Source organism: Panthera uncia (assembly GCF_023721935.1).
Source record: "Panthera uncia isolate 11264 chromosome B2 unlocalized genomic scaffold, Puncia_PCG_1.0 HiC_scaffold_24, whole genome shotgun sequence".
Lineage (NCBI taxonomy): Eukaryota > Metazoa > Chordata > Mammalia > Carnivora > Felidae > Panthera > Panthera uncia.
The window spans coordinates 100,796,529-100,812,788 of record NW_026057580.1 but is presented as its reverse complement, the minus strand read 5'-3'; the positions used below and the strand labels follow the sequence as shown (position 1 = coordinate 100,812,788).

At 39.0% G+C, this 16,260-nt stretch overlaps 1 long non-coding RNA gene across 1 annotated transcript in view; it reads left to right on the top strand.

The window, feature by feature from the left end:
• Positions 1 to 12,183, top strand: part of LOC125938990 (uncharacterized) — a 33,458-nt gene extending 21,275 nt beyond the window's left edge. Inside the window, exon 2 of the long non-coding RNA XR_007462881.1 lies at positions 12,073 to 12,183. This is a non-coding gene — a long non-coding RNA (uncharacterized LOC125938990). The remainder of the gene's footprint in view (positions 1 to 12,072) is intronic.
• Positions 12,184 to 16,260: the final 4,077 nt, after the last annotated feature.

The window sequence follows — 16,260 nt, the reverse complement described above, 5'->3', positions numbered from 1 at the left end:
TTTTATTTTTAGTGGATCCAGGAACTGACTTGCTGTTTCAATACGTTAGCCTCTTCTAAGCGTAAGTCAAGGGATTAAAAAACAAAAAACATAAAAAAAAAGTGGTATTGTTAGTAAGCACTTGCCTGTAAAATGTATTTAAAGCTTTTGGAAATGTCATATCTCTGATGTAGTCAAACTCTACTAATTGGAGGATGGGAAGGGAAAATGAGAGAAGTTTCAAATAATTGATACATACCTTAAAATAAAAATGTTTCTCCTAGAATATGGAAATTATTGCCCGGGATGGTTGATCATAATTTTTTTTTTTTCCAACGTTTTTTATTTATTTTTGGGACAGAGAGAGACAGAGCATGAACGGGGGAGGGGCAGAGAGAGAGGGAGACACAGAATCGGAAACAGGCTCCAGGCTCCGAGCCATCAGCCCAGAGCCTGACGCGGGGCTCGAACTCACGGACCGCGAGATCGTGACCTGGCTGAAGCCGGACGCTTAACCGACTGCGCCACCCAGGCGCCCCGATCATAATTTTTAATAGGAGTCTTACAACATAATGTTTGAAAACATAGTTCTTAAACTTATAACAATCACTAAACTTAGAAATCTAAAACCAAAGCCCACTGAAGGAACTCGACATTTCTTGAGGCTTTGAGAGGCTCATACAAAGATGAAAGTGCTTACTGTGTACCTGGGGGTGAGCCAAAAACCATCGCCTTTGAGTTCTAGGGCACTAAGAGAAAACCAGAAAACCAGAAAACTTGGAGAATGTCCTCCCCACCTTCACACAGTCCTTCGTACCATTCTCCTTGTCCTTCCTTTGGAGGCTAACTCCACCCCTAGACTGACAGTTTTCCTGTAGCTATCATTTGAAGGAATGCAAGAAGACCAGTTTGTAAAGTGAGCAGAGGTTGCTGAGTCTAACTCCTGTTCATCATGACCTTTACGTTGTACATTTATGTTGGAAAACTGTTCAAATGAACAGAATCAACAGTCTGCAAACAATACAGTATAATTTGGCTTGGTTATCTTCGACCTTCTTTGTATGTCACGTTTCATTATTTGGCTTCTTTGGTAAACAGAATCTATTCAACCATTCATGCGTGTACATGGCAAGGAATATGTTTGCAGGGTGTTTGACAGCTCAGGGAAAGTGATAAAGCAATGTTGTCAAACAGCTGCACAAAAGGCCTACGAAGTACTAAGCGAACCATCGATAAGTGAGAACATTGCTCTAAAATATATAATCAAAACATTTTTGACATGAAAACACTAAAACCTTAAATTCCTAGAATTCTTAGGACTCAATCACTTGGAATCCTAAAAATTTATTTAACAACGAAACTTCTGGAGACAAAAGGGACAAGACATTGATGACTCAGATTTGGATCCTCGTTCTGTTATTTATAGGCTCTCTAATGTTGGACGAGTCACGAATCTCTTTTTACTTTCCTACCCTGAAAAATGTCACTGACAGTACTGCCCTACCTAGCTTTCGGGGTTGCCACAAGGGTCAAAGAAGATAATGGAAGGGCTTTGCATGCTCTGATCCGCTGTGCAACTAGTATTTTTTTTGAGTGGGTCTTCTGCACAGGGGACAGGGCTCAATAAATGCTTAAAAAATACATGCATTATGATCCTTACACACTTGAAGCTTTGAGACCATTAAAAATCATGTTGATGTCAATAATCATCATGATAAATTAGAAAGCTAGTTTAATATTATTAGGGGACAAAAAAACAATAAGGGCAAAAGGAACCATAATGTAGTTCGGTTTCTCCAAACATCTGTAATCAGATCGTAGATAAGAATGTCATGCTGACAGGCAGATATGGGATTAAAAAACTATCTCAATGACTGAGCAATGTTTCAACCTAAATCCAAAAGCCTCTAGTTATATGTAATACTTTATTTTCTTGTGCTTAAAAAAAAAGACAATTTGATCTACTGGTCAATACATTTTTTAAGCACCAAGCCATGTGTGTACATTATTCCATTGGCCCTTTTCCTAGATGGGTGTCAAGGTCAAGGTTTTAGGAGGTCATTGGGGAAAGGCAGAAATAACTTAGTCTGGATTCAGACTAAGTTTTGGAGCTGAACCTATGGATGATTAAACAAGGGAGTCCTGACTGCTTCATTTCTCTAGTAGTTAGTTATTTTCTGATGAAAAAAATTCAAAAATATTAGGAAGCTTGCATTTTCAGGAAAGAACTGTTATATGTTTATGAGTATTCTTTCCATTGCCACAGGTTGTTCTCAAATAAGAGAATTTTTTCTGGAAACAATAGAAATGCCAATTCAAATATCGATTGTGATTTTTTAAAAAAAATTTAAAATCTTATCGATATCAGCATTTACCCTCTAATTGATGATAATATTCAGACATACATATCCCTTTTGAAAAAGTCCCTAGATTGTTGAATCACTATATTCTACACCTGAAACTAATACCATAATGTATGTTAATTATGCTGGAATTAAAAAGAAAAGAAAATAGAAGCTTCTTAAAACCTCAAAAAAAAATTTTTCCCAATTTCATCCACCCAGTGCTAACTTTGCCACAATTTCCAATGAACGTGAATTTGTTTAACACTCAGCAGGATCTCAGGCAGAATTCCACACTTACTAAAGAGTTAATCATGGCAGGCCCCTCTGCCTGCCTCACCTCAGACATTCCTCTGAGATTCAGTAGACGTTCTGCTACCATTTTCAAAGTCCTGATAGAATTGTAAACCATGAAAGTCCAGGTGTGTATTCATTAGCACTCTCTCTGGGAAAATAAATGCAATATGATCTGATTCTATTTCACGGATACAACTTTGAACTTGTGCAGGTTTATTCCAATTCTGAGTTGTTTTATCGCAGTAAAATCACTCCTGAGTTTTCACTGACAATTCAAAGCCACGGCTATTTTTCTCAAGAGGTTCATGGCGATCCCCTCCCTCCTCAAATTGTGCTCCGCTGGCCTGGGTGGTTGCAAATGGCACCTCTCTACAGGGACTCCTTGGTTTACTACTCTAGCAATCAGGACTCTCTTTGCTGGTAATTCTAATAATCAACTGTTCCTTATATTCCAAACGACACGGCACATAAACACCTTTCATGGCCAGTTTTAGGTAAATCACAAAAATCAAGCCCCAGGGACTCACTCAGATGGCGAGTAGTGAGCAGGCAGTAAAATGGAAAAATACGAAGAGAACCTTAAGAGATTGAATCTGAAAGGGTCAGAGGCCCCATGCCAAATCAAATTCATGTTGAGAAGGTTTGTTCCGGTTGTTCTTAGGTCCCAATTTGTCCCTCTTTCTCTGCCCTGTGCCTTGTAGGTTTGTCGCGTTTTATCTCCGATCTTTCTTTTCTCTTACCTTCCTAAGTTGCTTCTCCGAGGCTCCCATATGGCCTCATTTTGTGGACAGGAGAACGATTTCATCAGCTGATTTTCTTATGGTGACAAAAATCTGGTTCTAATTTTTAAACTGTGATCATTTGTATTTGACGCGACCAGGGGTAACCATAAGGTAGAGGGTTTCCTCTTTGGCGAGTGGAAGCTCTGAGCTGAGTTCTGGTCCAAAGTTCCATGAGGCACTCAGTGCCTTTTGCTATAAAGAGGGACTAGAAATAATCCACGAGGTCATTGGGAGGATTAACCATCCTAATGTATGTGAAAGCGCGTTGCCTACTACGAAGTGCTAAATCTGATTATATTTAACAGTGGAAGGGAGGCCGGCTTAGTGGTTACAGGTAGCCTTTGCCCACACGGTTCCCCTAGGTTTTATTATTTCCATGAGAAAAAACATAAAGGCAATGCTGGAAACATATCTTAAATAGGACGGAACATAGCGGTTCAAATGGAACATTTCCCTGAGATGTGTCCCTGGGGCAGGTCAGTTCTGTTGTTAAGAGAACATTGCCTGTGCTGGTTTCTCCTGTCACAGCCGGTCAAGATACAGAAAGAGACTTTACAGTTTATCTCCCATCGATCTGGTTTTCTGAATATGCTTGTTCAGTTGCCAGTTACAGACATTTACTTTAGAAGCTTCGGGGCAACCAGAGTGTGTGCAGTGCATATGCCCTGTTTCTTTCTTCTTGGATTTATACCTGACTGTTAGTGACACAGTGTACCTTCACCAGGTGTGTGCTGGGCTTACTGACGGCTCCAATAATGGAGGCAGAAGGCCAGCCCTGTGAGCACTTGACCTGCTTTGACTTAGCTCTGGTGTCAGTGTTTACCTGCCTGCCAACGGCACCTCAAGTAATAATGTTGTCTTTGAATCTGCTGCTGTTCCCTTTAATTTTTTAAAAACAGCTGTATAAATTAAGACATTTTCTTTCTTAGTTAAGCAAGTTTCTAATGTCTACACAGTATCATTTTAGTCCAGGGTGCAGAGAGGATTTATAGCTAGTTATTAAACACACTCACGGTATCCTACCTACTGACGCACATCCGTTATAGTCAGGGGCAAAGCTTTTTGAAGAGTTGATATATTGAACTATACTTTTATTTATTTTTTAGGCACTAGGTTCCCTCAGATGTCTTTGTGACTAACGTTGTTTTCAAATAGTGCTTTTAGTAGTATTTCTGGAACTCGATTCCCTGGGTTGGAATGGCAGCTACATTTCTTACTAGCTTTTTGACCTTGCATAAATTACCTATTCTCTCTGTATTTCAATAGTCTTATATGCAAAAAGGTGGATAAAAGTAATATCAAACTTGTGTTTGGGGGAGAGATTAACTGAAAAAATCCTTATAAAGTGCATACCACAGTGCATGGTATATAGTAAAAAATCATTTAGTTCGATTATTACAATTATTTAAGAAAACCCAAGGCGTAGAATATAGTGAACACACTATTAAAGTAGGTAGCAGGTGCCCTTACTTGGATCTCAAAACTTTTGGAAAGCTAAACGTTTGCACTTTTATGGGGAGGTGGGGCTATAGATTTGGGATGCCCAAAGTGTGTTCCCGCTACCATTAATTAAAACTGTATTGAAAACTTTTAAGTTTTTGGTGGGCAGGGGGATCTTGAGGAAATTTATGATTTGTATTTGGTTTGTGAAATTAGTAAATTAACTTATCTAGTAAACATGGATTTGGGGCTGCTATGTGCCTCGTCAGGCATCTTGGCTCAGACAAAGAATATAAGATCTGCCCTTCTTGAAAATTTCTTGCTCATCTTTGACATGCACACTTTTCTGACTTCTTCTCTTCTTTCCTGGAATGCTTTCTTTGCTGTATTTTTGTTAGCCCACCAGGTGGTCTCAGTTCTAAACAATGACTACTGAGGATGAGCTCGTGATTCCCACATTTACATCCCCCCTTATCTTTTTGTAAAGACAAATTCTTTTTTTACAGTGGTTTTATATTCACAGCAAAACTAAAAGGAAGGTACAGAGGTTTCCCATATACCCCCTGCCCCCACATATGCATCACCTCCCTCATTTTCAATATCCCCCACCAGAGTGCTACATATGTTACGACTGACGAACCTACCCTGAATCATTATAATCACCCCAAATCTGTAGTTCACATTAGGAGTCACTCTTGATGTTGTACTTTCTATTGGTTTGGGCCAATGTATAATGAGGTATCTGTCCATCATTAGAGTAGCATACGGAGTATTTTCACTGCTCTAAAAGTTCTCTGTGTTCCATCTATGCATTCCTCCTTCCTCTCCAATCCCCGGCAACCACTGATTTTTTTTTTTTTCAATTTTCATAGCTTTGTCTTTTCTAGACTGTCATATAGTTAGAATCATACAGTATGTAGCCTTTTCAAATTATCATCTTTCACTTAGTAACATGCATTTAAGGTCCCTCCATGTCTATTCATGGCTTGATAACTCATTTCTTTTCGGTGCTGAATAATATTCCACTCTCTGGATGTACCACAGTTTATTTATCCATTCACCTACTCAAGGGCATCTCGACTACTTCAGAAGTTTGGCAATTATGAGTATCTATGCTAAAACCGTGTGCCGGTTTTTGTGCAGACCTAAAGTTCGAACTCCTTTGGGTAAATGTCAAGGAATACAAGTGCTTGATTGTATAAGAGTATCTTTAGCTTTGTAAGAAATCATCAGACTGTTTTCCCAAGTGGCTATACTATTTTGCATTTTCTCATAATCTTCAGAAACCTCCCCATGTGATATTATATTCTCTATTTACTTATGGGGCTTGGGATTGCTTCTTCCTGCATCTGGAATGGAGGTGCGGTGACAACAGAGGTTTTCTGTTTGCCTCTGCACGCTACCTGGGATAGCCTGTGTGCCATACGAGTGAACTCTCAGTAAATGTTTTCTTAGTGAATAATTCCTTTACCCAGGGCTTTGCAGTGTGGAGTCAGATACTATGCCATCACCATTTCTATGTGTGCTCCTCTCTCTCTGGCTACTCCTTCTTAATCTGGAGCTGTCATCTCTAACGTCCTCTAGTTTGTTCTGAGAAGGAGACCATACGTGCAGTGGGTGCAGTGAAGCAGTGGCTTTCTGGAGACTTTTTTGACCTGTGGGTGGGTCAGAGACTGGGTCTGTGTAATCGTGTTAGGAAGCCATGCTTACTCAGAAGGTTTCATCCTCTGATTTACGAAATCATTTGCACTCAGAAATGAAGTCTCCATGCTGGGCCATCTGGTCTCGGTGCCGGGTTGTGAAGTACACACTTCCAGATGGATGCTCTTCGCATGGATGCCGGCCCTGAGAGCACACGCGGGGAGGGTTCAGGGGAAGGGAGTTCAGGGGACTTTGATGGATTTCTTTCATACGCAGAACCTTTCTGTCCTCTGGGCAGCTCTTCCATTTTGATTTCTGTTTTGTTTTCTTTTTGTCTTTCCATCGTTTTTATCTTTCTGAATGCTTGTAAGTAATTTGTATAGGGAATTTCATCAAGTACAACCTTCCGTTCCAAGTTTTATTTCCTCAAGTTTTCCTGGCTCATGGAAAAGACAGGCTTTCAGGGGACAGGAAGTGAGAAATGAACATTTGGGGGAAAAGTTAACAGTGAACCTCCTACGACAAAAATCTTCATTTCCTCTGATTTTAATCTTCTACTTTATATAAAAATAGTTCTCAGATATCACGTCCCTATGGTGATATTAATTACTAACATTTACATATATTTATTATGTGCTAGTCACTGCTAAGTGTTTACGTGTATTATCTAGGTTAATTCTCCCAATAATCTCATGAGACAGGTTCTATTATTATTTCCATCCTAGAGTTGGGGAAACTACAGAGACACTGAACGATTTAGTGACTTCTCTCATCTAGCCAGTAAGTGGATTTGCTGGGACCTGAGCTCATTTGGCCTGATTCTACATCTGTGTTCCCAACGACTAAGCTGTGCCATGATTTCTGTAGAACCAACTAATGTCCTTATGGATTTTAAGTGAAATGTTGGTGTCTTATGAACTCTTCTGATTCTCTCAAATGTAAGAACATATTTTATGCAAAACTTGTTAAAAAGCCTTTGAGAAAAGCTACCTCACTTTTTTTGAAATTAAGCCAAAATTCTTTAACCCAGTATTTGAAGCATTACCCCCTAAAACACCATTTTGCCTTCCTCGTTATTTTTTCCTGTCAAGTTTTCTCTTTTATTTAAAAAAAAATAACTGAAGAGTTCTTAAAAGTGCAATGCATGAGAAACCTAACTGAAAAATTCCATATTTTAATTAACTGATCATATTTTCTAGATGTGTTAGGAGTTGTGATGAGCAAAACAGCAACTATTATTTGAAGATATAGTTGATGTAAAATATTCTTGATGTGGAAGCTATTCAATGTATCATTTCTAAGAGAGAATTTATATTCACTTCATTTAATGCTGCTATTAATGTAAGAATTTATCAAGCACCTGTTCTGTGATGATCATTTTGCTTAGAATTCTAGGGATATTAAATAATCTATGACATGGTCCAAGATATTAAGAGGCCTAAAGTCTTAGACAGAAATGCTTATGAAAATTACAAAGTGCAAATCTGTAATTGAAAATTACAAAGCAATAAAACTGTAGAAATATGAAACAAAGATGTTCCTATTCTCAAATTTTTTCTAGAAAGGATTTGAAATACCTAGAATCCAATCTGCTATTTTTTTTACCTCTCCTCCTATGTATGCCATTCATTCATTCATTCATTCATTTGCTTGGTCATTCATTCATTCAATATTTACTGAACAAATATATGTAGAAGGTGACCATAATTCTATTTTTAATAGAAGTATAGTTGAAATACAATGTCATATTGGTTTCAGGTGTACTACATAGTGATTTAATAATTATATACATGATACAATACTTTCCATGATAAATGTAGTTCCCATCTGTCACCATACAAAGTTACTACAATATTAAGGGCTATATTCCCTATGTGGTACTTTTCCTCTCTGTAGCTTATTTATTTTATAACTGGAAGTTTGTACCTCTTAATCCCCTTCACCTATTTTGCGCATCCCTGCACTTCCCTCCCCTTTGGCATCCACCAATTAGTTCTCTGAATTTGTCTCCGTTTATCTTGTTGCTGTTGTTGTTTGTTATTTGTTTATTTTGTTTTTTAGGTTCCCCATATAATTGAAATTATATGGCATTTATCTCTCTCTCTCTCTGATTTATTTCACTTAGTGTATTACTCTCTGGGTCCATCCATGTTGTCACAGATAGGGTTTCATTTTTTTATGGCTCAGCAATATTCCATTGTATGTGTGTATATGTGTGTGTATATCACATCTTCTCTACCCATTCATCTATCAATGGACATTTAGGTTGTTTCCCTATCTTGGCTATTATAAATTGTGCTGCAATAAACAGGGGTGCATATATCTTTTTGAATTAGTGTTTTTTTGTTTTTGTTTTGTCTTTCTTTCTTTTTGTTAAATACCTAGAGGTGGAATTATTGGTATTTCTGTTTTTAATTTTTTTTTAACGTTTTATTTATTTTTGAGACAGGGAGAGACAGAACATGAACAGGGGAGGGTCAGAGAAAGAGGGAGACACAGAATCTGAAACAGGCTCCAGGCTCCGAGCTGTCAGCACAGAGCCCGACACGGGGCTCGAACTCACGGACCGTGAGATCATGACCTGAGCCGAAGTTGGCCGCTTAACCAACTGAGCCACCCAGACGCCCCTGTTTTTAATTTTTTGAGGAATCTATATGATGCTTTCCATAGTGGCTGTACCAATTTACGTTTCCACCAACAGTGCATGAGGGTTATCCTTTCTCCACATCCTCGCTAACAGTTGTTATTTCTTGTCTTTTTGATTCTAGCCATTCTGACAGGTGTAAGGTGATATCTCATTGTGGTTTGGATTTGCATTTCCCTGATGATGAGTGGTATTGAGCATCTTTTCGTGTGTCTGTTGGCCATCTGTATGTCTTCTTTGGAAAAATGTCTGTTCAGGTCCTCCACCCATTTTTTAATTGGATTGTTTGTTTTTTTGGGGGAGTGTTGAGTTGTATGAGTTTACATATTTTGGATATTAACTTTGTATTTGACACATAATTTTCAAATGTCTTCTCCCATTCACATTGCCTTTTCACTTTGTTGATGGTTTCCTTTGCTGTGCAAAAAAGCTTTTTAGTTTGATGTAGTCCTGATTATTTATTTTTGCTTTTGTTTCCCTTGCCTGAGGAGACCTATCCAGAAAAATGTTGCTAAGGCTGATGTCCAAGAGATTACTGCCCATATATAGGAGTTTCATGGCTTTAGGTTTTACATTTAGGTCTTTAATCTATTTTGAATTTTTATTTTTGTGTATGCTTTTGACCGTGAATTCATATAGTCAATCCTGAGGTTCTGTAGAATGGGGCATGGCAGCTGTTCTTTTTAAAAAATATTTATTTTATTTAACAGCCATTCTGACAGATAATAAAGATCATTAAATATCACAAAAGATTGTGGCTTCTGCTTCTCAACATATTTTTAGGCTGGTATTATAAAATTTTTTAAATCAAACAGTATACATTTAGAGAGGATCTCTTATTTTAGAATTGAAGCCAGGTCTTGGGAATTTAAAAAACTCAGATACTCTTCCCGGAGTGAAATAAGGGGGCGAAGGGACAATCCACGGTGGATTACGATGCAATGATGAGAGTTAAAAATAGAAGTAAGCAGCACGTACTTTGGGAGATGAAGGAACACAGCAAAAACAGCCTGGGAGAGGTCAGGAAAGGCTTCTGGGAAGATAGAACCTTAAAGGGGCAGAGAAGTAGGGATAGAGAGGATAGGGGGTTGAGACAAAGTGTGGTGTATTTAGGTTGAGATTCATTGTAATGGAGGAGAGGGAGGCAGGCAGAGAGAGGGGAGAGAGAGTTTGAATGTTTTAAGAAGACTGTTACAGAAAATTATTGCTTTAGATTGAGTTCCTCATTTGAACCACGAGAAAAGAAAATTACTTGAGTTCCTATTTTCTTGGTTCCCCACCCAATGGTATCTAACTGGAATTCTAGATGCGGAGGAGAAAAGTGACTCCACTCCTCACTATACCCTAGGATGCCCTAAGGTTTTATGGCTTCAATCTCTGAGGAGCTCCAGGAAAGAAAGCCCATGGATGACTAAGCTGAATGAAGGGAATTGTTGAACCCAGCTCTTTGGTATAAAGTTTTTGAATTAAAATTACTTTTCCTTTTGATTTTGTTCTTACTTCCTCTAGTATTTATAGATTTGATGATATTGCTTTTTTGAGTTGCCCTCTCTCTCTTGCTTTTCCATCCTTCCTCTCTTCCTTCTTATTACTTTGAAGGATTCCTCAAATAATTGGCCAATTAGGACTTTCTCCTCCTGCGTGGGCCCAGAGCTTTTGTTCAAGGCTTTAAGCCTTAGTGTCCCATCCTATACTGTCGTGCCCCTTCACATCCTCTGCATTAGATTTTAAGCAAAATGTTCACAGTCAGAATCAAAGTCATGGTCTCAGTCATGGTAAAAATGAAGTAAAAATTGGTCCCAGAGAGATGGTATTTAGACTGATTTGAGAAAGGACTCTTTTTTTCAAAGTGACTGATTTTCCAGAGTAAATTTCTATAGTCATTTCTAGGCCTTTACAGTGAAGGAAGCTTTTCTTCCCATTCCTTCTTCTTCTTCTTCTTCTTTTTTTTTTCTTGTTCTTTCTATAAAGGTTAATGCCTTTGAATGTCCTCCAAACAATATACTTTGTGTCTTTTATACATTTTTGCAGTTCTGGCTCACTTCTTACGTTGCTGGGTAGGGAGTTGATTGGCACCTCTCATAAATGATAAGTAACTCCCTTTGAGAGCAGGTAACACGGAACTTCTGCCCTTTGACTTTGCCAGCATGCTTTCTGCCAGTCAGGACGTAGTCTTCCATGGAGAAAGCCTCTTTGTTTCAAAGGTTTCCTGGCATGGATTAGGAATAAGCAGGGCTGGGTTCACAAAGGTGGGCCCACAATGGACATTTGTTTCTCACAGTTCTTCATCCGGGCCAGGAAAGGCAACTCTTGCGACCTCCTGTCAGTTTGTAGCCCACTGCCACAGAGAAAAAAGATTCACTCCTTTGAGAGACACTCGTTTCTTCGTCTAAGCCCTGAAAATGAATTCTGTGCAGCATACAACATTATCTGGGGAACTGGAAGCCATTGATTCAAAAGCAAAATTAGGTTACAGATACTAACTTTCACCCCCTCGAGAGATGGTTGATGTGGTCATTGCAGGAAGATGTTCAATTCAATTGAATCGGGCCCAAATCCAGGAACAACCATGGCTTATTTTTATGACTGCACTGTGTGGATCAGACCACATATTCCCCTGACATCATTCCTGGGCCTATGCTTTGACTAACCACCCCCTCCCCACCCCCGCCCAAAGCCGCCTTTCTCAGTTGAAGGGGTGGAGGGGTGAGTACAAAATCTTTTCCTCTTAATGATAGAGAAATAAACAGGATTGTCACATCATTTATTGGTATGTTATTATCATATCCGTATGCAAAGGGTGAGTTCTATGGGCCACAAGACTGACCCATCAAAATTTTCATGCTCCTGGGCTTGACTACTGTGTGTTTATGGGCCCAAGGCAGGGAGATGATGGCTTGCCTTGATGTAAAATGAAATCCCCATCCCTTTGTTTTTATCTTGACAGCTTCTGGTGCCACCGTTGCTTTTTGGTAAATCTCATTATGTGGTCTGAGCATCTAAATGAAAGATCCTTTTCTGCCAGCATACTGAATAAACACTACTCCTGCTTCTGGAATCCTTATGAGCGCCTCTGTGCATCAAACAGCTGCATCAGCTTTATCGGAAATGAGTTTGTTCCTGGGCTGGTATTTCTCAGTGAAGGGCATGTTTAGCATGGCAAGGCTAACTAGGAAATCATTTTGATAAGCAATACAAAAATCTTCCTGACGGCACATCTTCCCAAGGTCTTTTTCCTTTCTAAAGCAAATGTTAGATCATGATTTTCCAAATATGTACAGTAGTGAATTATATGCTTCTTACTGTTTGAGATTTCATGCTGCACAATTGTTCTGCCATTTTTGGGATCAAACTGCATTTTCCCTTTTCAACTGCAATTTCTTTCCAGTCATCAGGAGTTCCACATAGAAATTAAAATGGGAATCAAGGCTCTTGCTGTTAAGTAATTCTTTTGTGACCCTACCTGATACTTAGATATAGACTAAATATCTAAATGAAAGGCTATATTCAAACAGTTCAGTGACATTAATAATGCCACTATTTTAAGTTATTAACACATAAAAATTTCATAATATGTTTTTCTTTAATGCATTGGTTTAAAAATATTGAAATGATAGCCTAAGGGTAAATTATCGTGATTTTATATATAACAACTAAGAGCTGTATATTTTTGTTCCTATGATTTAAAAGAATATATACATCAAAAGTCTATTACTTTCACATTTATAACTTACTACACTTGTGAGATTCCAGCTGGCATTTATAAGCAGCAAGGATCTTGTACTTAAAAGCACTGAATCATTTTTATTCACAAAAGAACCCTATTAAAGGGTGTAGTAAGATGTTGAAAATTAAAAAAATGCTCAGGCCATTGACTTTTAATGGTTCACGTGACCGAGCACATTAGATGAGGCATGTTTGAGTGTTTTCAGTTCATAGGCTATTATTTCTTCTCCCAGATTTCAGGGAGGTCAAGTTGTTGGCATGAGAGACAGATAGGAGTGGGACCCAGGAAGGGTCTGCAGAGATGACAGTTCTTCTACTCTGAAGGGCACTGCTGTTCCCAAGGCTGCATTACCACGGGGCCGTGGCCACCTTGGTGGTACCCATCTGGTAGAAAGCTCTGTCTTGAGCCAGCACAGAGACTCCCAGCCAGCCGGGTTGCATGCTATCACCCTTCCCACTGGGCTTGTGACCTCAACCTCATCACCAGGCAGTTTTAATTCTCTAGTCTGAGTGCACAAATATGTGTCTGAAAGCATATCAGAACCTTTACCTGATGATTTTTCATTCCGATCACTCACCACTTTCAGTGGCCATGTTTGAGGGCTACTGACGGAAAGGAAGTGGCAATAATTTGGTGGAAGTATACAATTTCGTAATCCTCACTCTATTTTCTTTCTTCACTCTCAATGCATTTTTATCATGCACATGGGGCTGGGGTTTCAGAGAGTTCCCATTGGCATGCTTGTTTGGGAAGCTCTGCCGGGTGGCTTGTGGACACAATGGAATGGAAATGAGCATGAGATCATAGGACAGTGCTGTCCTATGATTAATGTCCTCAGATTAATCATGCATTCTGAGCTTAGGTAGGTCAAGTCTTGGTTTCTCATTCCTTTTTCAGTTAGGTGGGGCAATAATATCTTACCTACTTATTTCTCAATGCTTTTTGGAAAATAATGTGGGATAACACATAGGAGCAAGTTTTTAAAGTCCATACTCAGATGGACTTAGTCATCATTTCTGGTATCATTATTGTAATAGAGGACATAAAACATACAGCTGGCTAAGCACCTTTATGTTCAGAAACTGATTGTGTGAGAAATCTGTTCTGTTTCTCACCCCTTCTTTCCTTATATTCCTCCTTAGAATTAAGAAGCCATCAGCATTGTGCATATCTGTTTTGGATTTGTTTTAGGGGGAAGTGCCCAAAACATTAGGATTAAGGTGAGCATGGCTGTAGTGCAAGATTTTCTATACCCATGCTATGTGCCCTCTGCTTTTGTAGCAAAGAAAATAATAAATACCAGTTTATTTATTTATATTTATTATCTATCATGCACTGTCCTATATGCTTTCTCTGCATTGCCTTTTAATTCTTACAAGATCCCTGTGATAGCAGCTGCTATTATTATCCTAATTTTACTTTATTTTTTATTAGAGAGAGAGAGAGAGAGAGAGAGAGAGAGAGGGAGGGAGGGGCAGAGAAAGAGGGAGAGAGAGAGAATCTTAGGCAGGCTCCAGTGTGGAACCCGACATGGGGCTCCATCCCACGACTCTGGGATCATGACCTGAGCTGAAATCAAGAGAAGGATGCCCAACAGACTGAGCCACTCAGGGGCCTGTATTATCCTCATTTTAGAGATTATGAGATGAAGCTCAAAAAAGATTAGTTAACTTTCTGAGTATCTCAGGACTCATAGTTATCTCAGAGAGAAAACTTGCATTGTGCGGAAGTTACCCTTTAAGTATATTCTTATTTCTTTAAAACATTTTTTTTTGGTAGTTATGTGAAAGTAGAGTATCAATCAATATTAGTCTGGAAGGATCTGAAATTAGGCAACAGCATTTGGTTAGTGGATAACCAAACACAGCTGCTGGAGGTGAGATGTTATAGAAACACAGAAGCATGCAGGAAAGCTGGAGTAATTAGTCAATAATGATTGAGGCACAGGGCATTTCCTAAGGGAATATCAACCAGCTGGGAGGAGTTGACAGACCAAACCACATTACAGTTCATTAACTACAACAGTCATTATTCCTAGCGAATGTCTTATTTTGAAGTTAATACCCTGGCTTGAATATATGTATTTAACACAAACTGCTTGATTCTTCTTGTACTGGATGGACTGAAGGGGCTTTGGTAAGGTAAAGTCTATGAGAGGGACGGAGGGTAGTTCTCTAGAGCAAAATATGAGGGCAAAACTATGTATGAGTGAAAAGGAAGGTATATGTAAATACTATAGACTTCATTTGTCAGTCATTGAAATTGGAATTTATTTATCTATTCTTTTCCCCCCACTGCAAAGGAAAGCATTATATCCTGCCAATAAGATCAAATGAGCCAGTGTTCACCTGCAGAACTCAGCAAGGCAGTGCACCCAGGTAAATAGTAAGCTAAGATAAAGTCTACCAATGAAGCAGAGTGGTAAAGAGGGGAGAGAAAGAGGGAAGGAAGACAGAGTTTCAAAGAAAGGAGCAAGAATTAGCAAAATGGAAGACATTAAAGAGAAGGTAAGTATGGATGACCTCATAGAGAATTCTGGCCACTTGATCTTTCCCTTTTACTGTATCAGCCCCTGTACAGTTTCTCTCTTCCCTGCCTGTTTCACATTTCTCCCAGAACCCCTCATTACTCCCACTGCTCTCCAATAACCCTAACCCTCTTCCCACCACTTGGATCTTCTCCAGAAGACTTCCATTGTTAGTGGACGCCAAGTTTGGAGCATCCCAAGCAGGCTGGTAGCTTAGAGCCTTTCAAACCAGTGCTGTTCAGATAATGGTTAAAGAGGAAGGAAGGGCAGGGGCCGGCTCAGCTTTTCTTCTGTTCTTCCATGGATTTCCACTCTGGTCCCAGACTTGCACAGCCCATTTGCAGAACAGCAGCTCTGCAGGCCATCAGAGACTCACTTCTTAGAAAGTAGTATGGCCCTTTCTTTTGTTAATACTTGAATTGAGACTTGCTGCCCAACAGAAGGATGTCTTACTTTCCCCCGCCTCAGGAAGGCAAATTTGCCTTCTTCATGTATAATATTGCAGCATCTCTTTGAGAGAAGTTCAGGTAAAAATAATTTTTTTCCCAGTGACATTTTAATACCTCATATAAGTGGGTCCTCTGGGAAGCTTTAAACTGGCTTTCTCAGTAATTTTATTAACCAGAAGGGAACTCCCTCATTTTCCATCATCTCTTTCTTCTTTCAACTCTACTCCCACTCCATATCTCTCTCATACATACACACTTATAAACTGAATCCTTTAAAAATTGATTCTGATTTGTCATCTGTGCTCTTGATTTTATCCTTTTCTATATCTTTTAGGAGGGTACTTGCTCAATTATAAGCTCTATTTCTACAAACATCAAATCTGTTTTCTTATAAACCTACAATTTTGATATTAATTGATCAATTATAATTTA